This window comes from Cebus imitator, unplaced genomic scaffold (genome assembly GCF_001604975.1).
Source record: "Cebus imitator isolate Cc_AM_T3 unplaced genomic scaffold, Cebus_imitator-1.0 Scaffold54, whole genome shotgun sequence".
NCBI lineage: Eukaryota > Metazoa > Chordata > Mammalia > Primates > Cebidae > Cebus > Cebus imitator.
In genome coordinates this window covers 2,637,014-2,650,725 of record NW_016107369.1, presented here as the reverse complement: position 1 = coordinate 2,650,725, position 13,712 = coordinate 2,637,014, and positions in this window count along the sequence as shown.

Below are 13,712 nucleotides of genomic sequence, written 5' to 3'. Positions count from 1 at the left end.
ACGGAGTTTCGCTCTTGTTACCCAGGCTGGAGTGCAATGGTGCGATCTCGGCTCACCGCAACCTCCGCCTCCTGGGTTCAGGCAATTCTCCTGCCCCAGCCTCCTGAGTTGCTGGGATTACAGGCACGCGCCACCATGCCCAGCTAATTTTTTGTAGTTTTAGTAGAGACGGGATTTCACCATGTTGACCAGGATGGTCTCGATCTCTTGACCTCGTGATCTACCTGCCTTGGCCTCCCAAAGTGCTGGGATTACAGGCTTGAGCCACCACGCCCGGCAATCTTCTCTACTCTTTTCTGACATCCCTCTAGCAGGGGAAGAGGGAGTACTCTGTTGTTACTGCCAGGTGAGGGTACAAGGCAGTACTCCTCATTACTTCTGAGTAGGGTTGGGAATTCTGGCTCCCACTGGGCCTCCCCTGATACCTCTCTGGATAGTAGCAGGTATCCCCGGCTGGAAGAGTAAGAGTACCTTCTTACTACTCTCTATGTGGCCTCCAGTGACATATAGGGTGAGGGGCCTCATTGCCAACTCATTACTAACTGGTAAGAATGAAAGTCCTGGCTCCCTATGTGGTCTTATTGGATACCACCCTAGTGGTGAGTTTAGGATGCCTCCTTATAATCCAGCAAAGATGGAAATCTGGGTTCACCATTTGCCCTTTGATGTTGGTGGTTGCAATATAAACTCAAATTTTTTTTCCTGTAGTATTTGGCTGGAGTACAGCAGTTATAATATGAAAGTTTTCTGTCTTGCTAAGTTCACCCTTTCCCAATCCTTTTGCTAGAGATAGCAGGCTTTTGTTTGGGGTTTATAAAATCTTCACTGAAGAGTATTTCCAGGTTGCTGTCTTCTCAAGCTTCAAGTTTAGGGTACATGAAACAAAACGAGAACCCAGAAAACTCACCGCCATGTTGTTCCTTGGGCCCTGACATCCCTAGCCTGTCTGCCTTCTACCTCTTCTTATGATTGTTTTCCTGACCTTCTAGTTATACTTAGTGGCAGTAGTAGAAAAAAGAAGTCTATTCCATCTTCCCAGAAGCAGAAGACCTACTGCATAACTTTTATAATTAGAAAAAAAGTGTGAGTGTATATGGGTGTGTATGTGTGTATTTTTAGGAGCATTAACATACAGAAACATAAAGGCTCACGGTCAGCCTTTTGGTTAGGTGCCAGGTACTGCCCTGGCACTGCAGAGACAGGACAAAACAGAGTACAGTTCAAGCTTCAAGGAGCTCAGCATGGAGAAGCAAGCACGTAGGTAAATAAGCATAATACCTTTACATTTGCCATGATGGAAATAGGCCCAGGTGAAAAGGCCTGGTCAGGTCTATTTGGGGCCTGGCTTTGTGGAGGAGGGGATGCTTGAGCTGAGCCCACTGTAGCTTCTGATGCACCCTCAGAGAAGAGCCTTCCTTGGCAAGTAAAGATGGGGACATCAGGGTTGTGGGAATGGGGAGCAGATCTTAAACTTGAATGTATACATGTACACATGAATCATCTGGGTATTTTGTTAAAATGCAGATTCTGATTCAGTAGATCTGCTGCTACGTCCATGGAACCACACTCTGAGTAGCAAAAGTAGGGTATGGATTTTGGAGTCAGTGTGCAAATCGACTAACTGGGCAAGTCACTAAACCACCCAGTTTCTGCATTTAAAAAAAGAAGATACTAATAGTCGCTGCCCCATAGGATTATAGTGAGGACTAAACAGTGCCAGGCCCATGATAAGCATGCAGTAAAGTCCGGGGAATTTATTCCCTAGATACATTTCTCTAGCTGGCCCCCAGCCCTGATCACTGGCTGCAGGCGGCTGCAGGGACTATATGGGCCTGGCAATGGCACACACAAGGTTAATTAATGCTCCTGCTCTTGCCCAGAGACAAATGTTTTGTGTTGAGGAGTTGCTGCTGGGAAGGAAAGGGAGGGGGAAGAGAAAGCCCCTTTTTTATTATTCTGAGGTGCATTTTAATTTGCACAAGCAACGTTGTGTCTGTGATGGATGACACAGAGGGAAAAATTACAGCCCAGGAAGCCCAGCAAAGGAGAAAAAAAATAAAAGAGATCTAGCAAGGATTAAAAACAGCCCACTGTGATGCTGCATTCTGATCAGGGGCTGGGAAAGCTGGGGAGGGGTGTCTGAGTAGGACGCGGAGCAGAGGCGGGAGCAGTTGACTGATAGTTGACCAGCCTGGACCACATGGACCCTGGGGCCCAGGGATGTTTTCTCCCTGAAACCTGGCAGGGCTGAGCCAAGGCACCTGAGAAGGAAGGTGCCAGGCAGAGCCAGGACTTGGCAAATTGGGAATGTATGGGAATTTTGTTTTTCTTGCTTCTGGCTTCTTTCTGGACTTGTTTCTCTTTTCCATGGCATCTCCACCATCTCTGCATCATGTGACTGGAAACTTCTGAGGGAACTTCTTTGATCTCTTTTCCCTTTAACAAAACTCAGGAACCTGAGGCTCTTTCTTTACTGAGGACATTGTACATCATAGCAACCCACCCAAGGGCAGAGTCAGAGCAGCCAGGAGTGAGGGATCTAACTTAGGCAGCTGATTGATTTCCTGACCACTCATGAGCAGCCACCAAAGGCTGGCCACCAGCCTGGGCAACATAGCGAGATCTTGTGTCTACACACACACACACACGTGCAAATGTATCTGGGCCTGGTAGTGCATGCCTGTAATCACAGCTACTCAGGAGGCTGAGGTGGGAAGCTGGCTTGAGCCCCAGAGATCAAGGCTGCAGTGAGCTGTGATTGTGCCACTGCACTCCAGCTCCAGCCTGGGTGACAGTGAGGCCCTGTCTCAAAAAACAAAACAAACAAAAGCTCTCCCCCCACCCCCACACATACCTCAGTGAGACCTCATTCTGCATTCCTATTGCCTGGGTTGTCATTATTACTATTTAGTGCTCTTTGGGGTCTTTTCTGCTCTTCCTGGAAGCCCCGTGGTCTCCTCCCAGTTACCCTTACCACTTGCCCTTATCATTTTGACAACAGCCCCGGTGTGGGGTCTAGACTAAGGGGAAGGTTTAGGACCATGGGGAAAGTATTAAAGGAATGAGTTGGGCCAGACACAGTGGTTAACGCCTGTAATCCCAACACTTTGGGAGGCAGAGGCAGGCAGATCACTTGAGGCCAGGAGTTCGAGACCAGCCTGGCCATCTCTACTAAAAATACAAAAAATTAGCCAGACATGGTGGCACACGCCTATAGTCCCAGCTACTTGGGAGACTAAGACAGGAGAATCGCTTGAACCTGGGAGGCAGAGGTTGCAGTGAGCCTACATTGTACCACTATACTCCAGCCTGGGTGACAGAGAGAGACTGTGTCTCAAAACAAGCAAACAAATAAATCATGAAAAAAAAAAAAAGGACTGAGTTGGAGGGATTAAATTCCATAAGCAAGGAAATAGAGGCTCGATGCCACAAAGAAAAATTAGCACTGAGACAAAGGGCCTTTCAGCAATGCAATTTTTACTTCCTGGACTGCAGGAAGGGTACCCTCACTAGCCATCTTGCCACGAGAGTGCAATGAACAAAGGAAAACACACAAATTTATCCTTTATGTATTTGGGGTCATCCTGACTGCTGTGTCTAATCTCCGTTGGCTGGAGCCAGACTTCACCATCTAAACTAAAACCTGATTGGCTAGAAACTTAAAACTTTTCTAAACAGGTAAAAGCAATGGCCAGCTGGGACCTGCCTGTGAGCACGTCCAGCACAGGTATCTTGGTCAAAGTACAAGGACGTAGAATATACTACGTGCCTGTAAGCATGGCATGTCTAAGAGCTACATAGGATAGGACTTAACAAAGAGTTATTAGCACACTTATGATTTATTCTTAAGAAAGGAAACTTTAAAAAGGAACTTTTCTATTTCCCACACTTTCCTTCCAGTGCCTTTAGTCACACTGAGACAGCAACAGGGGCATCTGATTGAAGTGAGATAAGGCAGGTTAGCCTTCCTCTGACATGCACACTCTTTAACCCTCTGTTTTCTCTAAAGTGGGAATAATACTTATTCTTCCTGTCTCACAGATTATTACAAGGCCCAGATGAGGGTGATGATTATTATTGGCAGCAGACCTTTATCTGACATCTAATTGGTCAGAGAGGATGACTCCCTGTGGGGCATCAGTGCTAGATGGGGCTCCTCTTCCCAAGAATCTCGCCCCAGTGAACAACTCTTGTGGAGCCTGAAATTCAACCGTTAGTAATGTACTTGTTGGGATCTATCACTATCCTTTATTAGTATTAATCCTTTGGGATGGTGATATCTTAAGTTTTATCAGGTTATTCCTTAAAGAAATAGCTCCTAATATTTCTGAAATCAGACCAGACTTTGTTGGAAAACTGTTGCAATTTATGGCTGTTCTGTCCAGAAACATGCACAAATTTGGCGGTGAGGATCCGAGCTCAGCTTCCCCATCCTGCGTGCTGTCAGGAGCGTGTGGATGTCTGCTCTTTGTGCCTGCCTCATGGTCCTGTCCCCTTCTTTTGGCAACAGCCTTCTATTTTTCCTTGAGGACCACCGTTGCCTGTCCATTTCCTTCCAGCACTTGGTTTCCACACACACTGATGACTTCTCACTGCGAGCTCCTGCCTGAAGGTTCTCTCTGGCCAGGGAAGTATGCTCAGCCCACAGGCGTGGGCAGGTGAGAAGCGAGGGGAGCCAATGCCTGAAGGAGGAGCTTTCAACCAAAGGGAAATTGGACTGTCGGTCAATAAATGCCCCAAGGCTGCTGCTTCACAAAGTCCCCGTGCCTTGGGGCCTCTTGGAGTTGAGTGGCAGTTGTCCAAATTATAAACTGCTCATAAATTCACCCTGTGCTGTTCTCCTCCCTTCCCCATCTCAGTTCCTCACTTTCTGGCATCACCTCCCAACCAAACTGCTGGCCTCAAGCCCAGTCTCAGTGTCTGTCTTTGGGTCGTACCCAAAATATGCCACTTTTTCATCATCCTTAGTTCATGCCCTTTGGTGGGGCTGATCCCACCCCCAGTCCCTAAGATGGACGCTGACCCAACCTGTGCCAGCGAGGGTCATCACCGGGACTACTGCTGAAACCATTGGGAAAGTGGCAGTCTTTTTCACTGGGATCACTGGCTGCAAAATCCACGAAGGCCTGGAGCTGCCAGGGTCAGCCTTGTCACCAAGCAGGGAAAGACCAAAGGCAGGAAGGGTCGAGAGAGGGAAGGAGGGATAGATTTCTGACATCAGAATTCTAGCTCGGCTTGAAGCCATACCTGCCTAGGACCTTCCAGTGACAGGAGCCAACAAAGCCCCTTTTTTGCTCACAATTGTGCCTCTTACTAGAACTATACATTCCCATCTCTGTGAAATCAGTATTTGTTTTCTTTGTTTTTTGAGACAGGGTCTTGCTCTGCCACCCAGGTTGGAGTGCAGCGGCACGATCATACCTCACTGCAGCCTTGATCTCCTGGGTTCGGGCAAGCCTCCTGCCTCAGCCTCCTGAGTAGCTGGGACTATGAGCAAGTGCTACCAGGCCCGGCTATTTTTTTTTTTTTTTTTTTATTTTTTGTAGAAACGTTTTTTTTTTTTTTTTTTTTTTTTTTTTTTTTTTTTTTTTTTTTTTTTTTTTAGGAGAAGGGGGTTTTTTTTTTTTTTTTTTGACAGAGTCTTGCTCTGTTGCCCAGACTAGAGTGCAGTAGCGGTGCTTTCTCAGTTCACTGCAACCTTCGCCTCCCAGGTTCAAGCAATTCTTCTGCCTCAGCAGCCTCCCGAGTAGCTGGGATTATAGATGCGTGCCACCATGCCCAGCTAATTTTTGTATTTTTAGTATAGACGGGGTTTCACCATGTTGGCCAGGCTCAAACTCCTGACTTCAGGTGACCCGCCTGCCTCAGCTTCCCAAAGTACTGGGATTGCAGGCATGAGCCACCGTGCCTGGCTGGAACGGGGTCTTATTAGGTTGCCTAAGCTGGTCTTGAACTCCTGAGCTCAAGTGATCCTCCTGCCTCTGCCTCCCAAAGTACTGGGATTACAGATGTGTGCCACCATGCCCAGCTGTAACAGTGTTCTTTGAAAGATGCCCAGGAGGCTTTTGTGCTACCTCCCTGGGTCTAGAGCTTCCAAGGAGGCTTAGTATACCGGAGCCACAACCAGATCACCAGTCCCCTCAGCAGACACACACTCTTCCTCATCATCTCTGAGCTGTCAACTCCTAACAGGACAGAGGAGGGTGGCCGGCCTGGACTGTGATCCTGTGGGTCTGGGGCTGCCCCACACTGAACCTGTCTCCTCTCCGGTGGATCACCAGCCTAGTGAACACACCACAAGAGTCCAGGGAAGCTCTACTCTGCGGGCCAGGGCGTGCAGTAGGAAACCTACTGAGGCAAAGTAGGGGTGCTCCAGCCAAGCCCTGGGCGTTGGTGTTCGGTGCTCACCCATGTTGTGCCCATGTTGGCTCACTATGCCTTAGCCCTAATCTCTCTTTTCTACTAGGAGATGAAGATAAGGCGCTCAGCCCAGTCCTTGGCACATAATGAGTCTTTAATCAATGGTACCCACTACAGTACTACTACGCTCACCACCTCCGATATCATTCTTTGGGGTCAAGTCCTCATCATTCTTGCTGGTTTTTTGTTTTTTTGAGACAGAGTCTCCCTTTATTGCCCAGGCTGGAGTGCAATGGTACGATCTTGGCTCACTGCAACTTCCACTTCCCAGGTTCAAGCTATTCTCCTGCCTCAGCCTCCCAAGTAGCTAGGACTACAGGTGCATGCCACCATGCCCAGCTAATTTTTGTATTTTTAGTAGAGACGTGGTTTCACCATGTTGGCCAGGATGGTATTGATCTCTCGACCTTGTGATCCGCCTGCCTCGGCCTCCCAAAGTGCTGGGATTACAGATGTGAGCCATCCCCTCCAGCCGGCTTCTTCACTCTTAACCAGAGAGCCACATGAAGCCAGCCTGCTCACCCGCAGGAAGCACACCAGGAGGCATGTATTTGTTTCCTGAGACTTCTGTAAGAAATTGCCATAAACCGTGTGGCTTAAAACAACAGAAATGTATTCTCTTACAGTCCTGGAGACCAGAAGTCCCAAATCAAAGTCCTGGCAGGGCTGTGCTCCCTCTGAAGGCTCAAGGGGCGACTCCTTCCTTACCTTCCACGTTCTGCTGGCTCCAGGCAATCCTCGGCTGTGGACACATCACTCCCTCTTCTGCCTCTGTCTTCCCGCAGCCTTCTCCTCCGTGCCTGTGCCTCCCGTCTGTTACAGTGACACTTACCATTGGATCTAGGGCCCTCCCAGCCAATCCAGGATGAGCTCCTCTCAAAATCCTTCACACATCTGCAAAAACACTTTTTTGTTTTTTGAGACAAAGTCTTGCTCTGTCGCCTAGGCTGAAGTGCAGTGTCACAATCTTGGCTCACTGCAACCTCTGCCTCCCGGGTTCAAGCAATTCTCCTGCCTCAGCCTCCCGAGTAGCTGGGACTACAGGCACCCACCACTATGCCCAGCTAATTTTTGTATTTTTAGTAGAAATGGAGTTTCACTATGTTTGCCAGGCAGGTCTTGAACTCCTGACCTCATGATCTGCCCAACTCAGCATCCCAAAGTGCTGGGATTACAGCCATGAGCCACCATACATGGCGATACTGTTTATCAGATAAGATCAAGTTCACAGGTTCTAGCACATGGATCTATCTTTTGGGGGCCACCATTCAACTCACTACATGCTGGTAATCTTGAGGAAAGCCAGCCTTGGGATGGTCTCACATGTGGGAGAGGACAAGTCAAAAAAAATGGCAAAGAGATTTAGCCAGGGCCTTGATCATTCTGTGCCTGAAGCTAACCCCACCTGTTTAACTCCTACATGTGAGGTAAGTTGTTCAAGGCAGGTTTTCTGTTACTTACACCTGCTTCCAACTTTGGCCACCTGTGTCTCTCCCCATCTCTTCCATATTTTTCTGTACACTAACGTGGACTTTGCTTTCTTGTGGCAGTAGACTGGTTCTTCAGGTCTCAGGCATCTGCTGTACGGCACATGCTAATTTCTGGTGATAATTCTGTCCTTTGTATATATCTCTTGGGTTTCCCACCCTCTCTTTCTTTTGTCACCCTGGCTAAATTACACATGCAGATTTCATTGACCAGCCATGAGCCTCTCCTTCATGGAGACTGACGATGTGATTGGGTTTCTGCTTCTGCTGATCTCACCCAGCCCAGCTGCGGGTCCAGGCCGGCCTCCTCGCCCCTCTGGTCTGTCTCCCATTCATCACACCTGTGTTTATAGCCTTTCAGCCAAGCCCCATCCCTGAGACAGTCCCTGTCTGTGCCAATTTAAATTAATTTTGCCAGTCAGATTTCATGAGACAGTGAATCAAAGGCTTTTCTAAAATCAAAAAGCTCTAAATCTTCAGTGGACCCTCTTCCCACTAATATTACAAATTAGTTAGAATAAAAAAGCATTATGGTTTCCCGGCATGACTTCTGCGTAAACCTGCCAGTTTCGTTTATGGCTCAGGTCTCTGTTGCCCTCCAGCTGCTTACTGGATTTTCTACTCATAAAATTTATCGTAAATTTTTAATCATAAAATTTATTCTATAGCTTGCCTACAAACGGAACTTTATGGCTTCCCTGGGGGGAAATTGCTGGAATCGGTTTTCTTCTTGTTTTTTGAGTCGCACGTTTTTTCCTCTCTAGCCATCTCCCTGTTTACCGTCGCCTTTTGAAAGCAGGTGTGGAGAGTTTCTTAAGTTCATTAGCTAATTCTGCCAAGACCTTTCGGTTTACATGCCATAGGACCCCTTGATTTATGCATCTTTCTAGCATTTAATTTTTCTAAGTGACGCTTTACCTGTTTTTTATTATGACTTACTAATTGTGCCCATTTCCTAACTTTATTTTTCTTATTAAAGACAGGTTTTAATAGGTAGTTCATTTCTCAGCCACTTAAAGACCCTGATTAATTTCACTAGCCTCCTAGTCACTCAGGAATAGATCACCTTTCTTGCTAATATTTCTTTGTCCCTGACCTGACAGGTCTGGATTCTGCGCTGGAGGGGCAGAGTGAATGCATGGCTAAATGCATGGGCTCCAGTTCAAATCCTGCCTTCACCATTTTTTTATCCTGAGGTGGAGTCTTCCTGTGTTACCCAGGCTGGAGTGCAACCTCCACCTCCCAGGTTCAAGCGATTCTCCTGCCTCAGCCTCCCGAGTAGCTGGGATTACAGGTACACCACCACGCCTGGCTAATTTTGTATTTTAGTAGAGACGGGGTTTCACCATGTTGGCCAGGCTGGTCTCGAACTCCTGACCTCAGGTGATCCACCTGCCTCAGCCTCCCAAAGTGCTGGGATTACAGGCGTGAGCCACCGCGCCCTGCTTGCACCATGATTTCTGAGGCTGATGCTGGAACATGGGTTAGAGGGTGGGTCTTGTAAGTCATAGAACAGAGCAGGGGTCACATAGCCCCAGGCATTTGGACCAGCCAGGCTGTAGCAACCTGGAAGGAGGGCTTTGAGTGAAGCTGGGACCCTGGTCAGGGAGCTAGAGCACCAGGAAAGGCCAGGTGGGTGGCAGGACTGCCTGCTGTACAGTGGCTGAGCTCCCAATAATCTGCGCTGCTGACATAGGTGCTACCCAAGGACAAGCTTGGTCCCAGAGCCCAAGGCACAGCAAAGTGGCCCCAGTCATGATGGGGGCAGCCAGAGACACCGCTGGATGCGGAGTACTTTCAGCATGGGACGCCAAATACTCTCACAAAAGCATCAGTTGTGTTAAAGAAGAGGGAAAGTTTTGACTCTCAATTTTGTGCCAGTTTGGAGACTAAGCTTTGGACTCCTGGGGAAGGAGATAAAGGGCAGGGGAGAGACGGGACAAGGCAGGCCGAAGGTAAGCCTCTGTACCCCAAAACTGACCTAACTAGCATAATGGGCAAACCAAATTAAGAATACAGAATTGCACTCCAGCTCTGAGAATGCTCAGGGGGCCTTGGGTTCTTAGCTCAGCTCCCGACCCCACTGGAGTAGGGTCTTGACTTGCCTTCATCGCCAGACTGGAGCCAGACTGGAGCTAGACTGGAGTTTGGTTGAGAGACCTAGTTTGGCAGTTATGGGGGTCTCATTCCTGGCCACTGTGTCTTCCTGGTGCTGGCAACCCTCTTCCTGCTTCTCAGGATGTGGGCAGACAGCCTCCCTCCCACTGGGACATTCATCCTCAGCAGGGATATCCCAATGGTCCCTCTGCTAAATCTTCCTTTTCCTCCCAGGCTGCACGTTTTCTTTTCTTTTCTTCTTTTTTGAGACAGGGTATTGCTCTGTCGCCAAGGCTGGAGTGCAGTGGCACAATCTCGGCTCACTGCTACCTCTGCCTCCCAAGTTCAAATGATCCTCTCACCTCAACCTCCTGAGTAGCTGGGATTACTGGTGTGTGCCATTACACTCAGTTAATCTTGTGTTTTTGGTAGAAACAGGATTTTGCCCTGTTGGCCAAGCTGGTCTTGAATGCCTGGGCTCTGGTGATTCCCCCGCCTCAGCTTCCCAAAGTACTGGGATTACAGGCATGAGCCACTGCGCCCGTGTGCACGTTTTCTTACACTGCTGTGTCTTGGTTTTGTCCCAGTCCCTGACCACACAAGCGAGGGAGTCTAGTTTCTACGGGTCCCTTCTCATCTGAACTCTTTTGCTATCAGAACCAGGAGCGAGGCTGCCTTCCCCACATCCTTTTTGCAAATAACCTTGTCCCTACTTGTGCACATTAGCCTTCCAGTTGAATAGTTTTACCCACTTCCCTAACTTTGTAAGTCAGAGTGAAGCCCCCCCCCATTCATGATTCCCTCTGGCCAGTTTTCATTTTTAACAAACATATCTTCTAATGAGTCACTGCCAAGTGCCAGTCACTCTTCTTAGTACTTTATCAACAGCAGTGGAAGCAAATGTTTAAGTTCATCATTTTACAGGTGAGACTCCGAGGTTGGGAGAGGCCACACAGCTACTCAGTGGCAGATGCAGGATTTGAACTAGGCTTAAAAGTCTTTCCAATTCCATGTTCCTTCTTGATTGTGCAGTATTTCCCAATGTCCAGTGCCTTAATTCTAAGCCTTCAAGATGAGGAGAATTTCAGAGGCAAAGTGACAATTTTGAACTCTTGAGCCCATGGGAGCCCATTCTGGGGCACCGGTCACTCAGGGGCTCTGGGCTGGGGTGAGGTCTAGCATTCTCTGACCTTCTAAACCAGGCTTCTCAACCTTGGCTGCAGTCTAGAATCATCCAAGGAAATTAAAAACATCCCCATGCTTGAGTCATATCCCAGACCCATTAAAGTAGATTCTTTCAGCCTGGGCAACATAGGGAGACTTCAGCTGTACAGATAAGTTTTTTTTTTTTTTTTTTTTTTTTTGAAATGGAGTCTCGCTCTCTCACCCAGGCTAGAGTACAATGGCATGATCTTGGCTCACTGCAACCTCCACCTCCCAGGTTCAAGCGATTCTCTGGGTTCAAGTGATTCTCCTGCCTCTGCCTCCTGAGTAGCTGGGATTACAGGTGCTCGCCACCATGCCAAGCTAATTTTTGTATTTTTAGTAGAGACAGCGTTTCACCATGTTGGCCAGCTGGTCTCGAACTCCAGACCTCGTGATCCACCTGCCTCAGCCTCCCAATGTGCTGGGATTACAGGTGTGAGCCATAGCAAGGAGCCAATAATTTTTTTTTTAATTAGCCAGGAGTGATGGCACATGCCTGTGGTTCCAGCTCTTTTGGGAGGCTGAGGCGGGAGGATCTACAGAACAGGAGCCTTGGAGGTCGAGGCTATAATGAGCCATGATCATACCACTGCAATCCAACCTGGGTCACAGAGCAAACCCTGTCTAGACAATAATAATAATAAAGTAGATTCTTTGGGGTAAGACCTGGGCATTGGTAGCTCTTAAAGCTTCCCAGGTGATGCCAATGTGCAGCCACAGTTGGAAACTATTAACTTAAACCAGCAGTAATCAAGCTTTAGCATGTATCAGAGCCACCTGGAGGGCTGGTTAAACCTGAAATTGCTGGCCCACCCAGTTTCTAATTCTGTAGGTCTGGGATAATTTTACCTACTTGCACAGAGTCAGAGGATTGCATATCTAATCAGGTAGCAGGTGCTGCTGCCGCTGAGGGACCACACTTGGAGAACCTCTGCTGCCAACTGTTTCACTCGGGTCTCACTCAGTCACACAGATGCTCGTGGCACCCAGGTATGATGTCTCTTCCTACTCCGTCACTCCTCCCTTGTTGGAGGCCTCCCCTAGAGCTCTATAGAGATTATGTAGATACAGGAAGCAAGGACTTTAATAAAATAGGAGACACTAGGAAACTTGGCCCCAGATAACGGAGTTGGTTATGAAATGAAAGGGCAGGGGGCGACATAGTTAATTAACTGGAATGACTGTGTCACCTATTTAACATTATCCCGTCAGTAGTAAGAGGTGATTTTCATCCTGTGACCGGCAGCATTGGTCTTGTAAATGGAGATGCCAAGGGATACTGGCCACTTTGGAAAACTCTGCTTTCAATCAGACCGGGCATTTAATGACTGGGATGATGGCCAAGTTGCTTGATGTCTCTGAGTCTCAGTTTCCCACTCTGAAAAAATGAAAGTGAGAATAAGACTTGCTTTGTGGTATACTAGAGAGCATTGCATTCCCATTTGGAAGTGCCTATGCAATAAATAGCAGCTATTCTCATTACTATGTTCTTCTTCTTGGCAGTGCTGCTGTCAGTGCCCCTTATGTAAAGATTCTCAGCACCAAAGTGTGCTTTCAGTTTAGTGCTAGGGAGACCGTCTCTCATCCGACAGGTGACAGGTGGGGATGATTTTTATTGGTCAACAGCAGCTGCTATATTTGCCAGGGAAGCTCGGGGCTAAATCCTGTGAAGTTTTGACAATCATCTTCAGCCTAAGGTTTCTGGAATAATTCCTGCTCCCCTTGATCATGCAGCCGACGCTCCTTTCTTTGCTTATTCCATCTCGTTCGTGCCAGCAGCGAATCTTGTCTCCCACTGGCTTCTATGATTCCAAAAAGGAATCTGATTCTTTGCTGTGCCTGACTGTGCTCGGTCATGTTTCAAAAATGGATGCAGACATCTAAGTGAATAAGTGATTTAAAGTATGTTTTTGTCAATGAGTGATTTAAAAATAATAAATTATTAAATATGCAGGAAACATATGAAGGCTTTAGGTTCCACTGACCTCACTCATAAAGCGGAATCAAATGCTAACACTTGGTGAAAAATAGACCCTCCCTTCCCCTCCCCTTCTCTTCCCTTTACCTTCCTTTCTTCCCTTCCCTTCCTTTCCTTCTTTCCTTTCTTCCTTTCTCCTTTCCTTTCCTTTCCTTTCTTTCTTCTTTTCCTCTTCTTTCCTAACCACTGTAAGCCTGGTGAGGCTGGCAGATGTGGCTTGTGTGCCTTTCCTTTTGGATGTTCAGTTGACTCTTGGTTCTTTCTCTTGCCTTCACCCTGCCCTAGGAGGATTTAGATACAACAGCACTATGGCTTCTGCAGAGCCAGGACTGAGAGGATCAAGACACCCCAGTCATGACATTTAAGGAGGTCCTCACTCTCAGGATTGTGCAAGTGCAAGGCCAGCCTCTGAGAGTAAGTGCCTCCTTAAATTTTGCACCCTAAATATTTCGCTTGTAGTGCCCTAGTTCCCACCCTGGGCTTCGGGGTGACTTTTATGTATCTATACCTCCCACACAATTTAA